This window comes from Rana temporaria, chromosome 3 (assembly GCF_905171775.1).
Source record: "Rana temporaria chromosome 3, aRanTem1.1, whole genome shotgun sequence".
In the NCBI taxonomy this organism is placed as follows: domain Eukaryota; kingdom Metazoa; phylum Chordata; class Amphibia; order Anura; family Ranidae; genus Rana; species Rana temporaria.
This window is the reverse complement of record NC_053491.1, coordinates 102,665,288-102,673,351: the sequence shown is the minus strand read 5'-3', so window position 1 is coordinate 102,673,351 and position 8,064 is coordinate 102,665,288. Positions and strand designations below refer to the sequence as shown.

The 8,064-nt window shown below is 41.2% G+C and overlaps 1 non-coding gene across 1 annotated transcript; it reads right to left on the bottom strand.

Annotated features, from left to right (window-relative positions):
• Nucleotides 1-7,492: 7,492 nt before the first annotated feature.
• Nucleotides 7,493-7,651, bottom strand: LOC120933873. The gene has a single exon (XR_005748138.1). It is a non-coding gene; the product is annotated as a U1 spliceosomal RNA (small nuclear RNA).
• Between the last annotated feature and the right edge of the window lie 413 nt (nucleotides 7,652-8,064).

Sequence of the window (8,064 nt, the reverse complement as noted above, 5' to 3'; positions counted from 1 at the left end):
GGTTTCACTGTGGCTTCCTTCTCAGCGGCTTCCCTCCTCCTTCTCTTTGGCGGCCAATACAATCGCTTCTCCTCTCGGTCAATCAGGTTCTAAGACACACTTCCTGATTGGCTAGGAGGAGAATCAGGAAGACAATAGCGTATATATTTGCTATTGTCACACAACTGGGTGGGCTCAGAGCGCAGTGCTCTGTGCCCCAAGCCCATCCTTTTTTTAAGCCAATTAGAACCTCAGGATCTAATCCTGTGCTTCTAAAAAAAAAATTTTTTTGGAATCCATGCTTCCGGTGCCCTGCATGTAGATTAGGGGCCGGGCGCATGGATTAAGGGGGTGGTGCCTCTGCGCCCCGTATGGACGGGCCAACACTTGTCCTCTACATCTATTAAAGTGTATCTCCAACTAAAACTTATTTTTTCTTGTTTTGGATATGGTATGAAGTCTGTGTTCCCCTTACTTTATGAGTGACAGTGTTGTCACCAGTGGGAAGTGAGAGGAAATCAACAACAGAAGCAGAACAGTAATAATGCACTTTTTTAGAGGGAAAATTTCAGACAGCAATAAAGGTCTAAAACATTTTCGAATCGATAAACAGTTCCGTTTTATCAATGGAGAAATGCATCCAACAGAATACAATTCTCACCTTTTGGAAAGTGTAAAAGTAGAATCTGTTATCAAATACATAAATACCACAAGCATGGTGATAACTAATATATTGTATGTTACTCAATTGGTGTTTATTTGTAATTCTACACTAACTATTGCGCATCATTGTAATATTTTATGCTGCCACGTTACTTTGAAAACTCACATGTCATGGTTCTGACACTTTTTGATAAATTACACTTTTGTCAGTCAAGCCACTATGACTTTCCTTTACATTTTCATTCATCCATCCCATGTATGTATTGTATGCCTGGGTAAATATTATCTGTGCTTTTTTTCTCTAAGATCATTGTAATACTGGCCACAATGGTAAAACCGTACAGAGGAATGCACTAGCAAGATTGAGAAATATGGTTAATGAAAATGTCATGTCAAGTCAATCAGCCGTTTTGTTATAAAAAAAACTTGCAGTTCTGTATTGTACTTTAGTGTGCATGTCAAGTATGCATTCCTTTTTACTTGATTCCTAAGAATTTCTGAAGTGCCTATGGGAAGAAATAAAATACAGCCGGGGTAAAGCTTTTATATATATTATATTATATTACTGTATAATATAGCCTGTCTTATTTGGGGCAGTCAGTCCATAGCTAGTATATTTTAGGTACAGGTTAGAAGCTTATGTTTGATTGTCCACTGGAGTTTTTAGTTCCTGATAGGGACCATAAAGTAGGTCTTACTTGCAAAACAATGTTGAATATTAATTAAATAATAATAATATTAGTCTCACCAGCAATTATAATAGAATGGTCACACCCAACTGTATATGATTTATATGAACCCCAAGTACTGTAGATTTCATGCACCTCATTTGGGTATGGCAGTCATTAATGTGCCCACAACCTTACTGCAACGCCTACCCTTTACACCTGATGTTTGTTTATTTGGTATACTAGACAAAGAACATTGACCACGCTACACTAGAATATCTACTTGCTGACCAGCGACGTACCCGTACGCTACTGGACTTCAAGTAGATATACCAGAATATATAGTGAAACAAGTCTGGATGGTCGCACTCCCATTAAATAACCTTTATTGATCTATGGGATTAAAACGATAATTCATACAGCAAATGGGGGTAAAAAGTACTGCTGTGCTGTACTTTGTACCCCCATTTGCTGTATGGATTGTCGTTTTATTACATAGGTCAATAAAGGGGATTTAATTAGAGTACGGCCATCCAGACTTTTTTCACTATATGTCTTTTGATGCATGCAGGGCCCGCACCAGCTTTATATGCAGAGACAGTGGAGCAGAAGGGGTTCTGTAACCTTAAGAGGTATACAACTTATATTAGTTATACTGGGATAAGAATTGCAGCTGCAGGCCTCATCCTGGTACCATTTGTTTTAGAGCTGGTGGTCAGCTAACTAGCTCCTGGATTGCTTTTACAAGCAGTGAAATAGGACGTCCCCCTGCTACCACTGCCTTCTGCGGCTTGATTCATGTAAACAAAAAGTGCCAGAAAAGGCTTGTTCTTCAAGTGGATATTATTCTTGCAAGCCATAACCAGCGCCCTGTTTATAATGAGACCTGAAATAGAAAAACAGGTGCAGCGCTATTAGGTGTAAATAATAAAGTTCATCAATGATAAGCTTGTTGCCTTATAAGAAGTTTATGAGTAATCGCCATTTGAAACTGGGAATAATTGTACATAAATGTGTATATATACATATATAATTTAGGATAAGGAATGTGTAGTGTGTAGGAGATGGTTTCTGTAAGGGTTAACTGGGCTGACAGGTTGGGTCTGAGAAAATAAATTTAACAGTCCCCTTTTGATATGCATGAATGCTGGGTGACGAGATGCCATGGAGCCGTTCGGTCTGTATACCTAACTTAATATACAAACAAGCCAGGAAGAGATCACATCTGAAACCTGTAGTCTATGCAGAGCCGCCTTCATTGGCTGTATTCTTCCATGTATAGCTAAGTGCCCCATTTAAGGGAAGTTAATGACCTTTGGTTTAATTAATTTATCTTCAAATCTTATTATCACTAAACTCATGTAGGAAGATATTGCCCATATTTTGGAGAGATCCGCCCAGAGGGAGGAGAGAGATAACAGTAGCCAATCATAGTGACCCTGTTTAAATCAATAGGAGAGGGGCGCATATAAGGAGAGCCTCAATCAGTAGAGTGAGGAGATGAGATGACCTGGTCCCAGGAAGTCATTATTTGAGGTAATTATAAGAGACCATCTCCCAGCACTTACAATATACTTGCTTTGTCATATGTTTTTCTGTTTGATAATTGTAGTGTGATGTACATACTTTGTATTTGAAACTAATATTTACTCCCTTGCTTAAAGGGTCACTAAAGGAATTTTTTTTTTAGCTAAATAGCTTCCTTTACCTTACTGCAGTCCTGGTTTCATGTCCTCATTGTTCGTTTTTGCTTTCATGTTGCTGTAAATCCTCTCTGTTCTGGACACTTCCTGGTTGCCTGTTTCCTGATAACCACAGTACTGGGAGATTTCTCACGGTGGTCACTAATCAAGGAGGTGTGATTACTGTGTGTAAAACGAAACTGGATTGGTGCTGAGGAGTTTTAGACAAAGTATCACTGCTCTCTATTGGCTGACTGCCCTCTAGTGGCTCTCTGTACATCAGAGAACCAGGAAACAACAGCAAAAACTAAACTACACTGCAGGCACATTATATGATTGTTTTTTATCTATTTTTAATCATTTTTAAAAGGAATCAGTTAGCTATCATGTCTCTATGCCCTGTAAACAGTCATTTCAGCTAAAAAATAGTTTTCCTTTAGTGACCCTTTAACCACTTAAGCCCCGGACCAAAATGCTGCCTAAAGACCCAAGGGGTTTTTACAGTTCGGGACTGCGTTGCTTTAACAGACAATTGCGCGGTCGTGCGACGTGGCTCCCAAACAAAATTGGCGTCTTTTTTTCCCCACAAATAGAGCTTTCTTTTGGTGGTATTTGATCACCTCTGCGGTTTTTATTTTTTGCGCTATAAACAAAAATAGAGCGACAATTTTGAAAAAAATGCAATATTTTTTACTTTTTGCTATAATAAATATCCCCCAAAAACATATATAACATTTTTTTTTTCCTCAGTTTAGGCCGATACGTATTCTTCTACCTATTTTTGGTAAAAAAAATCGCAATAATCGTTTATCGGTTGGTTTGCGCAAAATTTATAGTGTTTACAAAATAGGGGATAGTTTTTTTGCATTTTTTTTTTTTTTTTACTACTAATGGCGGCGATCAGCGATTTTTTTCGTGACTGCGACATTATGGCGGACACTTCGGACAATTTTGACACATTTTTGGGACAATTGTCATTTTCACAGCAAAAAATGCATTTAAATTGCATTGTTTATTGTGAAAATGACAGTTGCAGTTTGGGAGTTAAACACAGGGGGCGCTGTAACATTTAGGGATCACTGTGTATGTGTTTACTAGTGTAGGGGGGTGTGGCTGTAGGAATGACATCATCGATCGTGTCTTCCCTATAAATAGGATGACGCGATCGATGCGCCGACACAGTGAAGCACGGGGAAGCCGTGTTTATACACGGCTCTCCCCGTTCTTCAGCTCCGGGGAGCGATCGCGACGGAGCGGCTATAAACGAATAGCCGCGCCGTCGTCCCGGATCGCTCCTGAAGCCACGGGGACCGCCGCATGTACCGGGGGGGTCCCGATCGGACCCCCGACCCACGTCAAGCAGGGCACGTATATATACGTTGATGTGCCTGCCTGTGCCATTCTGCTGACGTATATGTACATGAGGCGGTCCTTAAGTGGTTAAGACTGTAAATGTGTGCGGTGTATTAGATAGACTAATAACAATTCTCTAATAAATGCTTATTATGTTGAAGCTTTCACTTCTGGTCAAAATAACTCTTATTTAAACCATATAATATCTTTGAGATATTAAATCTTAAATATACATTTATAAAAGTAACAAGCTGTTGAGGACGATCAAAACAAAGTCCACCACTAAGTAATTCAGAATAAGAATTGATAGGATAGCCACCACCAGCACCCAATAATACTGACTCTTACCATCATTGTAAAGGGTACACGCAATAAATGTATTGGGTAATGACACCAACAATTCTCCTGCATCGATCGATCCACTCCACAGAAGCTATGCTGATCCACTTCACATTAGGCAAAGGGACTCAGAAACAGCTTCCATTCAATCAAGGTTTTCAACGGTTAAGCTCCAGGATCCACATTAATGCAAAAGAAAGGAATACTCATTGCGCAGGCATAACCAATTTGTTAAAATGGTGATACACTCACATGTTAAAATTTTCTATCAGGCATCTGGAAACTACTGTCATCAGGGGTGATGAAACTACCAGCGTTTCCAACCAACAAGATGGCCGCCGTGTCTCAGTCCATGTCCTATGTCACACGTCTTTGCTCCACCCAGCGTTTCATCACCCCTGATGATGCATTCTTATGATGAAACGTTGGGAGGAACAAAGACGTGTGACATAGGACGTGGACTGAGACACGGCGGCCAACTTGTTGGTTGGAAACGTTGGTAATTTCCACATGTCTGCTAGAAACTTTTAACATGTGAGTGTATCACCTTTTTTATTTAATAAATTAGTTACTGAGCATTCCTGAGTGTTATTGAGGTGCTTGTTCCAGCACCTGGCTCCAGCTCTATACAGACTCTGTTTGGTGTTTCACTAATACAGTGGGGATCAAAAAGTTTGGCCCCCCTAGGTAAAAATTTGTATTAATGTGCATAACGAAGCCAAGGAAAGATGGAAAAATCTCCAAAAGACATCAAATTACAGATTAGACATTCTTATAATATGTCAAAAAAAGTTAGATTTTATTTCCATCATTTACACTTTCAAAATTACAGAAAACAAAAGTTACAGCTGTATGTGGATATAGGCAAGACAAGCATGTGCATGTGCCCCAAATGCAGACCTACTGAAATTGTTTATTCGTTTGTTTTTATGTGCAAATGTTTGAGATCAATAAACAGAGTTTAAAAAAAGAGACAAAAATAAGTTAAAAAAAACTAGAAGGTCCTGACCTTTGCAATAGTAACATTTACAAAAGAGGTTACCTCAATGCAGTATATATTGTAGTTGGTCAGCTAGAACCTGTCCTAGGTAGCTAATATAACCTACATGTATATACAGCTAAACCTGCTAAGAACCTAAATGTAGTGCACATGTTTATATGTGAGAGACAAAAGCAAAGTTATTCACTGTGATTTTATGCTTGAATGTCATATAACGGTTGTATGTTGTGTTCACAGAAGCAAAAGAAAAATATGCCTTTAAGAATCGTTTATTTATATGACAGTAAAGGAAAGCTCAAATACACAGTAGAATTCATACCAGAAAGCATAGAGTTAAGCTTTTGTGACTCATCAGGAGTCCTTGCCTAATCACAGCTAATCTCACATTGAGCAGAGTCTTGACCTATCACAGCCACCTTTGCATCCATTCTGTCTGGGAGGTTCCTAATACTGTACATGTGCTGCAAATTCATTCCACATGAAGACAGAGAGCAGAGCAGACATACAGAGTTCAGTTTTATGGAAGCAAGGGCCTAAATAGGTATGTTACACAAGTTATATATATGTTCTTATTGTAAATAGTGTGATCAGAACTGAATACTGATCTAGTTGTGTGTTCACTTGTAGTTCCACCAAACAAAGTCATCTAACCGCCCTAACTGCACTCAAACGAACTAAGTCACATCCATCCATCCACTCTAACAAGCTAACTGAACCAAACTCATTTTTTTTTTTGAAAAGCCTATGGCGTGTGAACACACCCAAAAAACTCCACCCGGTGCAGAAAAAATGTGCACACACATAAAGAGTGTTCACAAAAACGTGCAGACGGGTGCAACGTCAAGTGGTCCTCCTGTGAAGAGGGACCCAAACCCTGATCCCCCGGGGCGTTAGGCTCCAGACGGGGACTGAGGTACTGTGGTCCGAGCAACCGAAGCCGACTTGGACCCAACTTCCTCGGAGGGACTGCCGAAACAGAACCCTCCCAGTACTAGGTGGGGCTCCCCCGAAGGGAGACCCCATGAGAGCAGGCGAACTAAGCCAGAAGGCCATGTCCACCCACTCCCAAGACGTTCAGGGCTGGCCCGAGGACCCGCACCCTACTAATCACACAGTGACAAAACGTGCACAACAAAAAAAGACAAAAAAGTGACAAACACAGGCTTAAATAAAATAAAGTGGGGGAAGGGATAGTGGAGAGGAGAGTGAAAGAAGTGGCCATTGTGGTGAAACAATGACCAGGCCCTCCGGCCAGGAATAAAAAATTCCTCCGGTCCTAGCCAAAAGGCCTGGCCCAGGAGGCAGGTGCTAAAAAAAGCGTGTATCTGGTGCAGTGACCGTGGTATCTTAAATCAATGTGTCCCTCACACACAGTGATCTTCAGATACCCCTGGACTGCCACTCCAGGGGCACATGCACCATAGGCTTTTCATTCCATATCCGACCCCCCGACCGGCCAGTGCAGCCCTCCACCCCTGCCTGCCAACCCGGCGGATTTGCATGGTCCTACCCCGTCATATCCCAGGGCATTACCAGCTCCTCCTACCGGATCGCTGACAGAGATAGCACTTACACCAGCCAGCCAGAAGGCCAGACTAGAACTTGGCAAAAAGACCAAGACCAAGCACAGCACCCATACTCACCAGGAGCACCCTTCCAGATGGCTCAGACTCAACCATGGGCCGGCCCCCAGTATTCTGTCGGGCAGCACAGCGTAGTCCCTGCTGAAACCATCCTTCCAGGTGCAATGACGTCATTGGATTGCATCCACCCTCCCCATGTAGGAGGTGCTTCAGCGCTCCGCTGACAACTGATGAGGACAGATACCACACCCAGTCCTAGCCAAAAGGCCGAGAACCGGCAGGGAAGACAACCACGATCAGCACGGCCTAGAGTGTGCAATAGCCGAGCCTCGCCCTGGGAGAACCACCTTCATGATCATGGTGTCTCCCCTGCCAGGTAAGTACTGAACCAAACTCATTACTGAACTAAAGTAACACTGCAAACCAAGTTGCAAACCACATTTATACCTTTCAGAGAAATCCGAGAATGCTTTGATAACTTACAGAGAGAGAGAGAGAGAGTAAAATTACTGAAGAAAGAAATATATTCACCATTTTTTGTTAAATGACAAGATTGAATATTTGAACCGCCATTTTCTGTTATACTTATTCAACACGTGTTTGTACATGGACTGTCTGCTGCAAAGCAGCAGTGTTATCTATGAAGAAAATAAGAATAAGAAGTTAATAAAGAAGTTATTTTAAGCATTTGGTGTGCTCTTTAAACCTTACTGCTTCCATAGAACGGCAATAGAGGAATTTTCAGAGTAAAGACAGTCTTGTTGGACTGAAAAGTCAGAGATATCACAATTCTTCTA